The 15,825-nt window shown below is 27.9% G+C and overlaps 1 protein-coding gene across 1 annotated transcript in view; it reads left to right on the forward strand.

The window, feature by feature from the left end:
• The first annotated feature begins 290 nt into the window (after nt 1-290).
• Nucleotides 291-15,825, forward strand: part of LOC107442105 (uncharacterized) — a 44,472-nt gene continuing 28,937 nt past the window's right edge. The window contains exon 1 of the mRNA XM_016055576.4: nt 291-483. The gene's annotated coding sequence lies outside the window, so the exon portion shown is untranslated. The remainder of the gene's footprint in view (nt 484-15,825) is intronic.

Here is a 15,825-nt window from a genome sequence, read left to right on the forward strand (position 1 = left end):
GCATAGTTAACAGTTAATAATTGGTGGTGTCAACAGCCAGTTGCGATGTTTAACTTTTGTGCAATTTTTTTCCTAGTAAAAAATACATTCTTATTTTTATTAGTGGTACACAGCGTTACGAAAAATTTAGAGAGGGGTACACTAAAGTCAAAAGTTTGGGAAACACTGCATGAATAAAATGTAGTGGAATTCTTAAGCTCGTTAATCATGAAAGCGTACAAGTTTAAATGATGCAGAAATATGAGGGAGAAGAGGATGAAGAAAATTTTCTTTAGCAGGGGAGTCAAACCGGACTGACCCTAGCTCCATCATTTGACATTGTAGAATATCAGGGCAGCCCGTGGGTAGGGCGGCGGGAGGAGGTAGAAGTTAAACTGGACGAGCCGGTCGCCGACCTATCTGTTGGGCCAAGTGGAACTCCATCAGATGTTGGCCGGTGATCTACGAGGATGCAACATTAACTGTGACCTTCCATCTAAAACGGTGAGTTTTCACTTTAAATAACACATCTATTTGATACAATTCTTTAGTCGGTAAGAAATCTATCCTATAAATGTCGAAAAAGTAGTTCCAATATTTATCAAGTAAAAGTGAATGTCGTTCCATTTGTTTGTTTGTTTTGTGTCAACATCTCAACGGACTGCTCTACATGAGGAATTTTTAGCAATGTTTTCAATTATAAAGGTGAATACTATTTATATATATATATATATATATATATATATTTAAAATTCATTATCAGTTGTGAAAAAATAAATCTAAGTCAGGTAATTAATGTGAAAAATGAAATTTTTTAATTGTTTTAATAACGTTTTTAAAGTTAAATGTTATGTCACACAGTTGAATTCGTTGGAAATGTATCTAGTCTAGTTAATTTTTAGCTTTAGTGTATATACATAATCTAAAAATGATTTTTTTTTATGGCTAAATTATTAAGCTTAATAATTATGGCTTACTAATAGTTATGGATTAATGTGAAAGAGGCTAAATTATGGCTTTTGTTGAAATAAAAAAAAAAGAACTCCTATAAACATTTTGAATAGTTAACATAATTTTTTTATAGTTATATTTCGTCTTTTAGTTTTTTTACTGAACTAAAACGGATTTAATTAAAAAGTTTGATAAAAAATATTTAATTAAAATTTTTTCTACATCAATGAATATTTTTTTTCAAAATGTATTCAATATATTGTTATCAGAAATAGTATTGTTTTTTTTTTTTAAATTCTGTTTCTTTCCTCTTGTATTTTATATAATTAATTTCTTAAAAATAAATAAATTTTAAGTAATTGACGAATTATTGATTGGAAAAAGGGAAAATAAAGATTTAAAAATGATAATGGGTTTTAAAAGAAAGTAATAGTGATTCTTCCGCAAAATCCTAGAATTCCGCGGGGCACCTTTTGGGAACTGTTGGTTATAAGTGTCTTTTTACAGTAGTTTATGGAGACAACGTTATTCAATGTTTTCATAACATTGTTTCAACGTAAATTACCTACATTTAAGTAAATTAGCTTTGTTATTTTTAGCTTTAAACGATCTCAATTAAATTACCTAAAACACTTAGTGTTTTTATCAAAGTATAAAACAGTAACAGTAAGTAGAAGGTATTACAAGGAAAAGCTACATTTTGTTGTAACGTATTTTACTATTAAAAAAAAATTAGTTATCAAAAGGGCTATTAGGTCATCAGTACGCCCTTTGAGTTTTTAATGCAAAATGTCACAAATTATGTATAAACTATGTCACACGCTGGGAAACAAATTTTTTGTTACATTTATAGAAGTTCTTGACCTTACCTAACACGTGTATGAACTTAGTTTTGTTCGGAAAGCTATAATTTTTATTAAATGATTCATTTTATTTTATTTTTATCTAATGTTAAATTTATAAAGAATGTATAGGTTTATTTAGAAACATATATACTTGTATGCTCATTTTCAAAATAAAAACTGAGGTCAAAAAACATATGACCTTAACATATTGCACCATATCGAATACTGTGTTTTATCTCCTACTTCCTACCAATTCCTACGTAGCTGAGAAGTGGGGTCTTTTAGCATTCACTCGAGTGAATTTCTAAAAATTCCGATATGGAATATATTATTGAATTTCATAAAACTCTTAAGATTGTAAAGAGAAACTGATTGCTGATTTAAAATCAAGGACTCGAAAATATCTAAGATTCATTCAAAATTTTGAGAAACGAGAAAAAAAATGTTTCCTAGTATTATTATATTATTTTGGCGTATATTATTTTGACTTATTTATTTATCTTAACCAATTTCTCTTGGTCGGACTAGGAGTGAGGCAATTGAATAAGACCCCCTCCCCAAAAAATGAACTTTTCTTGTTTTCACGAAAATGTTAAAAATCTTCAGTAGTTAATGCAGTACTTGATTTACAATATTTATTAGAACTTTTAAACTTTTTTGAACTAGTTTTATGTTTATTATGCATTTTATGTTTCATGTTTATGTTTATAATACGCTTTATGTTTATAACATTTATGTTTCTTAAGCAGAAAATTTCTTTTTAATTGATCTAGTCCATATCTACAAGAGGAAATTTGTTTTACGTTTTGTTCACAATTTGTAAATACGAATCAAATATTATTTTCCGTAGAAATAGTTTTCTTTTTTTTTTCCTTCCAGTTTTGAGGGACCTTTGTCCTTGAACTTAAACATTAATCGGGAGGGATGCTGCTCGGTTCATTAATTTTAACATCGCTTTGTTTTCATGCCTTTGACTTTGATTCAATATAGTTCCGTAGAAAAATTTATTCTATAAAAAATTATAGGAAGGACTGACCTAACATTCTCAGGTAACCCTGGGACACCGGAGAATGTTTGTTAGGTCAGTCATATATATATATATATATATATATATATATATATATATATATATATATATATATATATATATATATATATATATACAGTCAAACCCCGCTATAGTGAACACGGCTTATAGTGAACTCCCGGATATAGTGAACGAAATGCTCGGTCCCGTGCCTTGCTATACACGTATAATGTTATTTTTAGTGGATATAGTGAACCAAAAAAGTGAGGAAGTTGGATATAATGAACTTTTTTCTGTCTTTGACTTATTTCCCACCCCCCCCCCATTTTCTTTGCAAATAATTTCGAAATTTCTACTTCAAAATAAATATATATACCGATTTTTAAAACCATCTATAGAAACTACTTTTATGTGCTCGAATGGCAGGTTAGACAGGTTCAAAAAACGGAATAACAGAAATTCAGGAAAAATTATCTGAGAGTCGGGAAGTGTTTTCATATCTGATGTTGAGAATTGCTCATCAGCTGAAGATTACAAATTTTTTTTTGTACGCAAGACGAAGAGTGATGAGAAATAACACATTTTTTGCCACTACATAATATTTTTCTGTCATTTATGTGAATATAATGTAATAAAAGGGAGGAGTTTGGGAACCATTAGTGAAATTGCCTGCGTAACGGATATAGTGAACTCCCGGTTATAGTGAACCGAAATTTCGGTCCCTTGAAGGTTCACTATAGCGGGGTTTGACTGTATATATATATATATATATATATATATATATATATATATATATATATTATATATATATATATATATATATATATATATATATATATATATATATATATATATATATATATATATATATATATATATATATATATATATATATCCCGATAATGAGTTCGTTACATGGAAAATTCGTTAAATAGAGAATCCCCTTTTGAAACACTTAAACATCACAAAACAAGTTCTAAATTCATAATCACTAGACATAATTAAAATAGCAATGGATGCACCTTTATCTTGTAAACTAGTATCTGTTATTTATTTTATAAATCTTAACCATAAAAGAAATCTGCATGGTTAGCGAGAATAGAGCAAAACATTATCCAGTGTTACACTACAATGCTACATACATTTTCAACTTAAAAAAAAGCTAAATTTATGTATATAATTATTACTGCTTTTATTATAAAAGTAATTTTAAGCAGATATTACTACATGTGTTCTTAGGTTTAATTGCTACTGATAAAATCCGTTGATTTTGTCTTAGTTTTCGTTTGAAATGCAAACAAAAAGGGAAAAGAATTATACTGCTTTCTCTAAAAGGTAAATGGCTTCAAAAATCAATTCAAGTTCAATCCCCATAAAATGCATTTACAAGTTTGAAATGTTCTGAAAATTTTTGGGAAATAAGGAAAGTGGATCTCAAACAAAAGTTCGTTAAATAATTGGAAAGTTATTTTACAAAGAAATTTCTAAAATGTTCTTGGTTCCTCGAAAAAAATTGCAAAATAGAGAAATTCGCAAAATGGAAGTTCGTTAAATAGAGGTCCGACATATAATTTATTTTAATGATTTAATTTACCAGAAGATAAAACTAAAATTTGACTTAGTCAACCTCACAAAATGATCGAAATGCACAATATTTTATGAATTGAAACTAGGAATTTTTATTTGCTTATTGTTATTATCTGGCTGACATCATTTACGTCATTTCAAGATCTTATCATTCATATAATATCATGCCATATCATTCATTCATATTATTTCATCATATACCAAGAATAATTATTGTATTTTCCAATTGTATACAAATTGAAATATAAACTAAATATGGTACAACTTTTATTATATTAGGAGGATTCTTTTAATAAAGAAAAAAAAAGTGGTAGCACAAGTGTTTCGTTATTATGGTACAATAATATACAAATTATAAACATACTTATATTCGGATCTGAAATATAAGCAAGTTGCTTTTTTAAGCAAAAGTTGGTAATAACAAATAGGGTAATAATTTATCGAAAGTTTTTTATCTAACCGCATTTTATTTAAAATTCACTTAATTGTAACCATTAAATTTAAGATTTTTCTTTTTAAAATCATAAAATAATTAAATGCTAATTAAAGAAAAACATTTATCACTAAACACAAGCATTTTACCTATTTAATCTCTTTCGATCCATTTAAACTTTAACGATATATATTTATACAAAAATTTTATTAGTAACCATATCAATGGTCAATTTTATTAGTAACCAATGGTTTTATTAGTAACCAGCCACACTCATGTCACAGCCCGTTTTACAGGGAGGATCCGATCATACTCCATTCATTCACACACAGATCGTAATTTTGATCTGAACCCCAGTACCATCAATCGCCAATTCAGTACCCTCATAGTTAGGGATTTGTTAAGGGAACTTGGAGGACTTTGTGATCCCAACAGATTTAATCTACACCAGTCACCATTTATTATACCAGGATTCTTCGGCCGGTTTGATTTGAACTCACGTTCTCCCGAACATGAGCCTAACGTCCTTCCAACCTACCAAATTATCTCGGCCCCTGAAATTTCTTTTAGCTAAAATTATTGAAAAACAGATATAAATTAATAAGTAAAGGAATTAAATAATTTAAATTGTTTATAATGAAGACAGTATTTATAAATTTTCCAAAGTAATTTACTAAGCACAATTTTGAACGTATCTAGGTTTATTTAAGTTAAAATATGAACCTTTGTTTTAAATTATGCATAAGACATAACAGTTTTAAGTTTTTTACCATCTTCTCATTTTTCTATATTCTTTTTGCCTTTTTTGATAATTTGAAAAATTGTTAACTTCTTGAATCATCGTCGTGTAGTTTCTAATTGGTAAAGTGCTGCTGCCACTTGAAGCAGTAAGAACAGAAAACATTTGCGATTTATTATTTTTCAATTCCGCAAGATTAATGACGAAAACTTTTTTCTTTTATTTGGATTCCGTTTATTTTTTTACTACACTGGTTGGATTACACTTTTTCTATTACTCTTCGTGGCAGCGTACTAAGATTTGAGCTACGTTCCAATGTTCACTATATTAAAAGGTTAGACATTGTCGGTAGGTTTTTTTTTTCACTCTGGACGCAGCTTTAAATGAGTGTTTAAGAGAATAGATGCAGCAAAATAAATAAATAAATAAATAATAATAATACTGTACCTTTCATCTTTATGCGGCAAAGTCGCCACCCTGGGGGTAGGGGTGGCAAGGTTAATTGCAGATTAAATTTTTAAGGCATCTCTTTGAATTCAAAACACTGAACGATGAAGTAAATTTAAAAAATCTAAATTCACGCTAGGTCAATTTAAAGCCACTATTATAAATTCATAGGAAATTGTGACAGCCTTGTCAAAAGAATTGCTGATTTTAATATCTTTTTAAAAAAGATTAATTTAAAAAAAATTGTTCACTGTAAAAAAAAGGATATCCCAAAATTGAGCGAAAATGTGTTTAAATATCTCCGACACAAATATAGCCCATGATCTATCTACCACTGAGAATATTTAGTACTGCATTCGGTGCAAACCTGAAGCGGAATTTATATCGATCAGTCGAGACTGGGATTCGAAATTGGATCTCATCAATGGAAGGCAAGCACTCTATCCCTTGATCCATTACGGCTTAATTTATTTTTGTTACATTTCATTTTATAAGTGGCAATAAGTAGCCGACCCAAATCTAAGTTTGCGATTATCAAGATTCAACTCCGTAGTCTTGTGATTTTGAATCCAATCCAGAAGTCTAAGAAACTCCTAGATTAAGAATTGAGACAAATCAACTTTCTTTAGTCAGAGGATTTTGCAACTAACAGCAGAAAATCCACGAAAACCTCTCATGGTTAGCCTGTGACAGCAAGGGGATTCCAACCCATCAGTCGTCTACCACTCAGGATATTTGATGTCATCACTAGAGTCGGTGGGAGCATGGAGAATTCGTATCTACCAACCAGCTCCGGGATTAGAACCTGGGTTGTCATAAGCAAAAGTATTTTAATTCTAATTTATTAAAATGTTAACACATTTCCATTGTTATCTGATTTTTTAACTGAGTGTCTGGGGAAACTAGTGGCCCTATTCTCATTCATCATAATATTTGTTCCTTTAGTTTGAAAGCATTTCTATTTCGATTTTTATTTTTTGTAAAATTTAAAATCAAACAAAGAAATACCATAAGTTTCTAAAAATTTTCAAAAACTTCCTCGTCATCTTGAAGGCGGATCACTTAACATTTTATCATCTCGGTCGAGAATTTTGTTGAAATTTTTTTCATGATAAAATTTGATCAATTCTTATTAAACATTCTTTAATAAGAATTGATTAAATTTTATCGTGAATTGATTAAATTTTATCTTCAATATTTAAAATAAAAAAAGTGCCTAAAGTTTTCAAATCTTTCAAAAATTCATTAGAGCTGTAAATACAAAACACTCTCAATCAAGGATTTCGTCGGAAGTTTTTTCAGGTTATATTTTTATCTCTTCTTATTAAATATTCTTTTTACTCAGATAAATGCATTTTACACGTTTTTTTTTTAAACTAAGCTTTGTAAATAAATACAGGATTCGTTATAATCAGAAGAAAAAACGTAGTTTTGTTTGCTTCTGTTAAAAGAGAGATTTGTTCCAGTGGCTTGCATGTATTTCTGTTTCAATTTTTATTTTTCAAATTAAAAATCGAACAAAGAAATACCATAAGCTTTTTAAATTTTCAAAATTTTCTTCATCATGTTGAATGTGGAACACTCAACATTTTTTCTGGCTTGGTCAAGAATTTTGTTCAAACTTTTTTCATGATAAATTTTTATCTATTCTTATTAAATCTTTTTTTTACTCAGATAAATGCATTTCACACATCAAAAGAGAGATTTGTTCCTGTTACATAAATTATTTCCTTTCGATATTTATTTTTCAATGTTTACAATTAAAAAAAGAAATGCCTAAAGTTACAAAACACACTCAATTAAGGATTTGGTCAAAAGATTTTTCAGGTTACATTTTTATCCGTTTTAATTCAATCTTCTCAGATAAATGCATTTTATACGTTTTCTTTTTTTCTCCTTCGTAAATAAATACATGATTTATTGTTATCAGAAGAGAAAACGTTTAGTTTTGTTAGCTTCGGTTAAAAGAGAGATTAGTTCCTGTACCTTGAAGCTATATCTGTTTCGATTTTTATTTTTCAAAATTAAAAATCGAGAAAAAAATACCTTAAGAAATTTTGAAACTATATTTATAGAAACGGAGAATACGAAGCAACCAATATTTTAAAGGACTCGGTCAAGGATTTCTATAGACGTTTTTCCATAATATAATTTTCTTTTCTTCTTAACTCTTCGTTTTACTCAGATAAATATAATTCACACGTTGAAAGAAAGATTGGTTCTCTGTGGCTTGAAGACACTTCTTTTTCGATTTTTATTTTTCAAAATTGAAAATTAAGAAAAAAATGCCTAAAGTTTTCAAAAATTTTTAAACTATATTTATAAAAACGGAGAATATGAAACAGCCAACATTTTAAAGGGCTCGGTCAAGGATTTCTATACACGTTTTTCCATAATATAATTTTATCTTCTTCTTAACTCTTCGTTTTACTCAGATAAATATAATTCACACGTTGAAAGAGAGATTTGTTCCTGTGGCTTGAAGAAATTTCTTTTTCGATTTTAATTTCTTCAAATTGAAAATTAAGAAAAAATACCTGAAGTTTTCAAAAATTTTGAAAATATATTTATAAAAATGGAGAATACGGAACAAACATCATTTTAAAGGGCTCGGTTAAGGATTTCTCTAGACGTTTTTCCATAATATAATTTTCTCTTCTTCTTAACTCTTCGTTTTACTCAGATAAATACATTTAACACTTTTCTTATATAAGCTTCTTAAATACCTACGGGATTTACTCTAATCAGGAGAGAAAGGATTTGTTTGTTTCGGTCAAAAGAGCGATTTGTTCCTGAGGCTTGAAGGCATTTCTTTTTTCGATTTTTAATGCATTTAATATCACAGTTCTAAAAAGGCTAAAGTTCATTGAGGGAAACAGGATTTTAAATGATCGGGCAGCCTGAACATTCCTATTGGTAAAGTTGGAAAATTTTTTTTAAATCGTTCTTATAAAAGTAAATCTTAACTATTTCGAAAGATTAAATTCCAATATCTTCACCGAAGGCTTTTATTCTTGCTTACTCTGGTTAGTCAGGTTCAATGCACAAGTCTTTTTTCCGCAAGGCGTGTTCTTTACACTTTGCATTTCTGGTTCTAGAAAAAAAGTTTCAAAACGTTGTGTCTGCAAAAATCCTGTTCTGGGGGGAAGAGTATCTCGTGACATGAATATATAATTAGAAACACGATCACGTTATATTGTGTATTTTAAAAATGTCGATATTACTCGAGCGTGCGTGATACTCTTCTTCCTAAGGAAATTTCCCATTCATAGATAATAACGGATGTTTTTTTAAGCAGAAAGATAAGATTAAAGATGGCCGTTATTTAAAGTAACAGTTATTAAATTAGAACCGGAATGTGTTTGGAACTGTTCTTAACTCATTAAGGTCCAGCCGCAAAAAGTGATCTACATATGAAATACAAATTTGTTTATACAAAGTGTATGTATAGGGTGGCATATTAGTACTAGCCAACTTTTACGATTTTTATGAATATTTTCAAGAGATAGCCACTTTTACGCTTTAACACATTAAATGCCATGGGGGTCACCGGTGACCGGCGAAGCCAAGATTATTAGAAACACAAAATTCGAGTTTATATTATTATCGTTACTAAATTAATGCTTATTTTATATTATTATCGTTTTCAAAAATGGTTTGAAGAAATTAATGCAATACAGAACACACAAAAATAGTTTTATTTATATACACAGAGATGCCAACTCGAATGCCGGACAGCGATGCCGGACAGCGAATAAATATTTCCAAGTGGTAGTTTATTAATTGTGATTCTTGGTCTAATAAATTCAATTCAGTAGATTTTTATCCACCATTATTTCTAAAAATTCGTAGGCTTATATAATTCACCATTTTTTTTTCAGATATGCCATGCTAAACCTTTTAAAAAACTGGCAAAATCTGTCTAATATTTGCAAATTTAGTTTGTAGTTATTTATAGTTTGGCAAGACGGGCAAGCCATGAAAAATTAGCGTGGCATTCAACGTGCTAATAGAATTCCAATAGTTTTTTTATTTTTTTATTTTATAACCGTCGTTGAACAGCCGACCCTATCTTCGGGTTTGCGACTACCAGTGTTTAACTACGAAGCATTGTAATTTTGAACCCAATCCAGAAGACAAGGACACTCCTGAATGAAATATTGGAAGAAATTTGTCTTCATGGAGTTACATAGAGAGAAAGACCACGAGAACCTCTCACAGTTAGCCTGACTGCAAGGGAACTCTAACCCATGATCCGACTACCATAATTCACGTTAGCCTTGTGGTCGGTGCAAGCTGGATGTGGAATTCGTATCAACCAGCCATTCGAGATTCGAACCCGTTTCACCTCATTGGAAGGCAAAAGCTCTATCCTCTGAGCCTTCATGACTCAATTCTAATGGTTTGAAAAATCTGTTTTAAAAAATATTTTCACCACCACAACATAAATAATAAAAAAATAAGCACATTATATTTCATAATATATAATTTTGTATAATATATAATATATTATAATTCATATGTTGTAATATGTAATTTTGTTTCAAATTTAAATACGTATGTGCGTTTTTTTTAACCATATATGATTTTGTCTCTTTATATTTATACATTTAAGGGTAAATCCCTAACCACTTTTTATTTTAAGGATAACTTTTGCATCACTGAAATATGGGACGTGTATTTTTAAAAACATGTATTTTTCCTGTAGACTTATTATATTATCAAGACTCGTACGATTCTTAAACAAATTAAATAGTGGTTTAAATATTGTAATAAAAATAAGTACAAATTTCTTTTCACTAGCTTTCATTTTAAAATTGAAAACGAAAACATGCGATTTCCTAAGATTCGAAACCCATAATAAACGAAACCCATGATTTTGAACTAGAAATATTTATTTTGATGTATTAAGCGTTGTGGTGAAAAAAAATTTATCTCCATGTGTCTCTTTATATTTAAACATTCAAAAGAAAATCCTTTACCACTTTTTTATTTTTAAGATAAATTTTGGATGGGACTTTTGTATGGGACATTTACCTTCACAAACAAAGCTTTCCTGTAAACTTATTTTATTACCAGGCCTCATACGGTTCTTAAAAAAAATTAAATAGTTGTTTAAACGTTGTAATAAAATAAGTACAAATATCTTTTCTTAAGCTTTCAATTTAAAATTGAAAACGAAACCGTGTAATTTTCTATTATTTGAAACCCATAACATACGGAGCCCATGATTTCGAACGAGAAATATTTATTTTCATGTCTTCAGCGCAGTGTTGAAAACAAATTTATTAAACTGAATCTCATTTTTTCGTACTTTTGCTACAATTTTTTGAATTTTTCAAAGGCCATATGAGCCCTGATTATGGCTAACAGAACTATCTAATTTTTTTAGGGATGACATAGGAGACTAAAATTGTTAAAAGAGGTAAGTAATTAGTTGCAAAAACCTATCAATAGTGATTAAAATCATCAACATTTTCTAACATTATTTTTCAAGTTCACTATTGAAGGTGATTATAAAGAAGTTTTTGCTTTAAATATGAACAATTTGTAAGGAAATCAAAGTGATAATTACGATTGAATAATAAAATAAATAAATATGAATTGAGTTTCTACCACTTTTTACATTTGTAGTTGACGGTGACATTACTGAACTTTTTGAAAAATAATTCATAATATCGGAAAAAAGAACATTTTAGAACGCCTGGGTTAAAGGAGGCATCCATTTAAGGAGGCATCCGTTCAACCAACGCCTCCTATAACTGAAAGCTTCCACATGGTTACTTATAGCTATAGGTAGTCCGATCCGACCACTATGATGATAAACCAGTTTAAGAAAGAGCCGTTTAATAGAAAATCTAGTAAAAATAAGATAGTGGTAGCAAATGTATGTCTAAAAATTTGTTTCATTTATGAATATGATTGGTTTGTCTTATTTACTTGTCAACCACTACTGATTCAATCCTCAAATGTAGATGATAAATTTCTCTCAAGTATAGAATTTCGGTTTAAGCGCACAACTGGTTCACTTTTTAAACAGTCTGCGCAGACTACTTATAAAAACCATGTGGAGGCTTTCTGATGAAGGAGTTGATGTTTCTATCCGTTTTATTTCGACTTTTTCTAATGAAATAATACAGAAAGTGATATATTATGTGATATGAGGCGATTTTTTACTATTAGCTACCTTTTGAAAAAAAATTTCAGTTCTTTAGAATTCCAGATCTAGTTACAGGTTACCTCCTAAATACTTAATACATAGTGGTAGCTAAGAATTTTAAACAAACGAAAGTACCGCAATATTTGTTCTACTAATTTATGTTTTTGGTAAATGAAACTTTCCTATTTAAATATGCCACTAACCAGTTATACAGGGTTCACACGGGCCTTACAAAACTTGAAAAGCGAACAGAAATTTACGTTACAGCAAATAAGAATTATTTTGAATTTTTTTCAAGGTATCATTTTAACTTTTCAAGATCTTGCAGGGCTGAATGTTTATATATCTTATTTAGAAATCAACATGAAGTGGTGGTCGCAAATGTCGAAAAAAAAATGCTTTCAAAAGTTTTTTTTTTTTCTGTAACAAATATTTCAAAGTTTTAAAAATCTTTCTGATATTTTTATGAAATTATTTTTCGATGATATGAAAAAACTTGATTTAAATACGATGACTTACAGCTTTGGAACATAGTGTAAATAGCATTTCATACTATTTGGATTTCAAAGGGTTAATAACTGGCCTAAAATTAGAAACAGAATACTTTTGAAACTTGAAACAAGATTTTTCTTTGATGTGATTGTCTCAATGGCGATTGTTTCAGAATAATGGATTTTATAATAGTCTTAATGTCTTTTTTCTTCTCAATTACGAAAGTTTTCCCTGTTTTTGTCTATTATTTTATTTGGAAGTAGAGCATTCTGATTTTATAACGTTGAAACTTTACAATATTATTAAATCGGTTTAAACGTTAAATCTAGAAAATTATGAAGAGTAAGGTTAAAATCAAAAGTTTTATTAATTATTCGATATCATTAATGACATAAAGTGTATGTAATATTTTAAGTAGATTATTATTCTTGTAATTATTCTTGGTGATCAATTTTTCCAATGCAATAAAAGTAACTTATTTATCTATTATTTGCCTATTATTTTATTTGGAAGTAGAGCATTCTGATTTTATAACGCTGGAAACTCTATTAAAAGTCTTTTATGAATATTATTTAATCCTTTTTAACGTTAAATCTGGAAAACTGTAATGAAGAGTAAGATTAAAATCAAAAGTTTTATCAATAATTCGATATCATCAATGATATAAAGTGAACATAGTATTTTGAGTTGACACCTCTTTTGCACCAGGTGTTCTATTTTTTCAATTCATTAAAAGTAACTTATTTATCTATTATTTTTCCACTATTTTATTTGGAAGTGCAGCTTTCTGATTTTATGACGTTGGAAACTCTATTAAAAGTTTTTAGAATATTTTTAAATCTGTTTACACGTTAAATCTTGAAGACTTTAAAGAAAAGTAAGGTTAAAATCGAAATTTTTATTAATAATTAGATATCATTGATGATGTAAGTGCATGTAATATATTAACCAAGAAATATAGCAATAAATTAATAACTTGTAACAATTATTTTGTGCGTTATTATGTGCGATAATTCCACTGAATTTCGTGAACCTACCTTAAATATATCTGGAAATATGGACATTTGTATGAAGAAAAAAAAAATTTTTCATCTTACTTTTTTAGCGATAAATTTAAAGATATTCAATGAAATTAAACAAACTTTTGGAGCATATTAAAATTGAATTCAAAATTATTGCTTTGTTTAAATTTGAGAGAAATTTGTTTAAAACTGCGCAAGATATGAGTATTAAAGTAGTTCTTTTATACTGCGCATGTGCGGGGAAAATTTAATATTGCTTTATCTTAATTTTGTAGTGAATCGTATTTGAAAACTAATAAAAAAAGTTCGATTTGAATATCTTGAAAATTTAAAAAGTTTCAAGCAATTTAAGTACTTTGTAAAAAGAAAAGCTCAAGATAATAAGGGTGTTTCACAAGTTTTTTTTTCTACTATTAAGCAAGATTTATTTGAAATGACACCAACATTGTTGGGGTTCTCCCCCATAAAAGTATCTTTTTTTCATTTGTTTTCTTTCCTTATACAATCATATTTTGGTGTATAAACGTTTATCGTAAGGTACATTTAAGGTATTATTTGTTACTTAATTTTGTTTTCTGATACAAAATAATATATGTAGAATATCACTTTGAGTTTCTTTTAAGAAGTACAAAAACTACTAAGAAAATTGCTTAAAAATTCGTAAGTTTTTGAGATATTCAAATCAGACTTTTTTGCATTAGTTGCCAAATACGATTCACTACAAAACTATTATAAAAAATTTTAAATTTCTTCCACGCATGTGCTGTATAAAAGAACTACTTTAATTACTTATATTTGCACAGTTTTCAACGAATTGTTTTTTAAATTTTAAAGCAAAAATTTTATAATTAATTTTAAATGCTCTAAAAATTTTGTTTAATTTTATTGAATTCTTTTAAATTTATAGCAAAAAGAAGTAAGACAAAAAAACTTAGTTTTCTTTTAAAAATACTCATGTCTCCATAAATATTTAAGCAAGGCTTACGAAACTTTGTGTAATTATTACATATAATAACCAAAATAATTGTTGCAGGTTACTAATACTTTACAAATGCATGTTTAATACATTTTTCGGCTTAGGATTTTCAAAAACGCTATTTTCCGCTCGTAATTATATATATATATATATATATATATATATATATATATATATATATATATATATATATATATATATATATATATATATATATTATATAATATATATATATTATATAATATATATATATATATTATATAATATATAATAATATATTATATATAATAATATATTATATATTATATATATAATATATAATAATATATTATATATAATAATATATTATATATTATATATATTATATATTATATATAATATATAATTATATATAATATATATATAAAATATAAATTATATATATATATATATATATATATGAAAGATCCTATATGAAAGAGTTAAAGATTGTCCTTTTTGTATATGAAGATTGTTACAAAAAAATTCACATAGCTACTGCTTCTACTTTTATGATGAGGAAGTAGAGATTTCGTTCGATATAATAATAATAACAGCATTTATTTAGTTTAAAAAAATATTCTAGAACTTTTACAGCCTAGAATTTTAAGATTATTATGGCAAATTTTATGCATTTTAATGATAAACAATCCCGTGAGCAAAGCCCGGGAGCAAATTAATCATCGAACTGTTTTCGGTTTCTTCTTTTTAACGGGTCATTGAGCGTAAATTCCAGTGCACATTCAAACAACTACTTACCGTCATTTTTAGCCTAAACTTCAACTTGAAAGCAAACAATGGGTAAGCGATTTTATACATTGGTTTCCTAGAAAACTATATTATAGTGAGCTATGTTATATTATTGGTTTGATAGAAAAGTATATTTTAGTTAGCGATATTACTGTATTGGTTTGCTAGGAAAGTATATTTTGTAAACGATATTATAATATCGGTTTGTTAGAAAAGTATATTATAGTAAACGATATAATCTCATTGATTTATTAGAAAAGTATATTATAGAAAACGATATGATAGTAGTGGCTTTATTGAAAAGTTTGTTATAGAGATCGATATTATAGTATTGGTTCGTTAGAAAAATACATTATAGTAAACGTCACAACTGTATTGGTTTGTTAGAAATGTATATGA

This window comes from Parasteatoda tepidariorum, chromosome 12 (genome assembly GCF_982258835.1).
Source record: "Parasteatoda tepidariorum strain Cologne lab strain chromosome 12, Ptep-v5.0, whole genome shotgun sequence".
NCBI classification, from domain to species: Eukaryota; Metazoa; Arthropoda; class Arachnida; order Araneae; family Theridiidae; genus Parasteatoda; species Parasteatoda tepidariorum.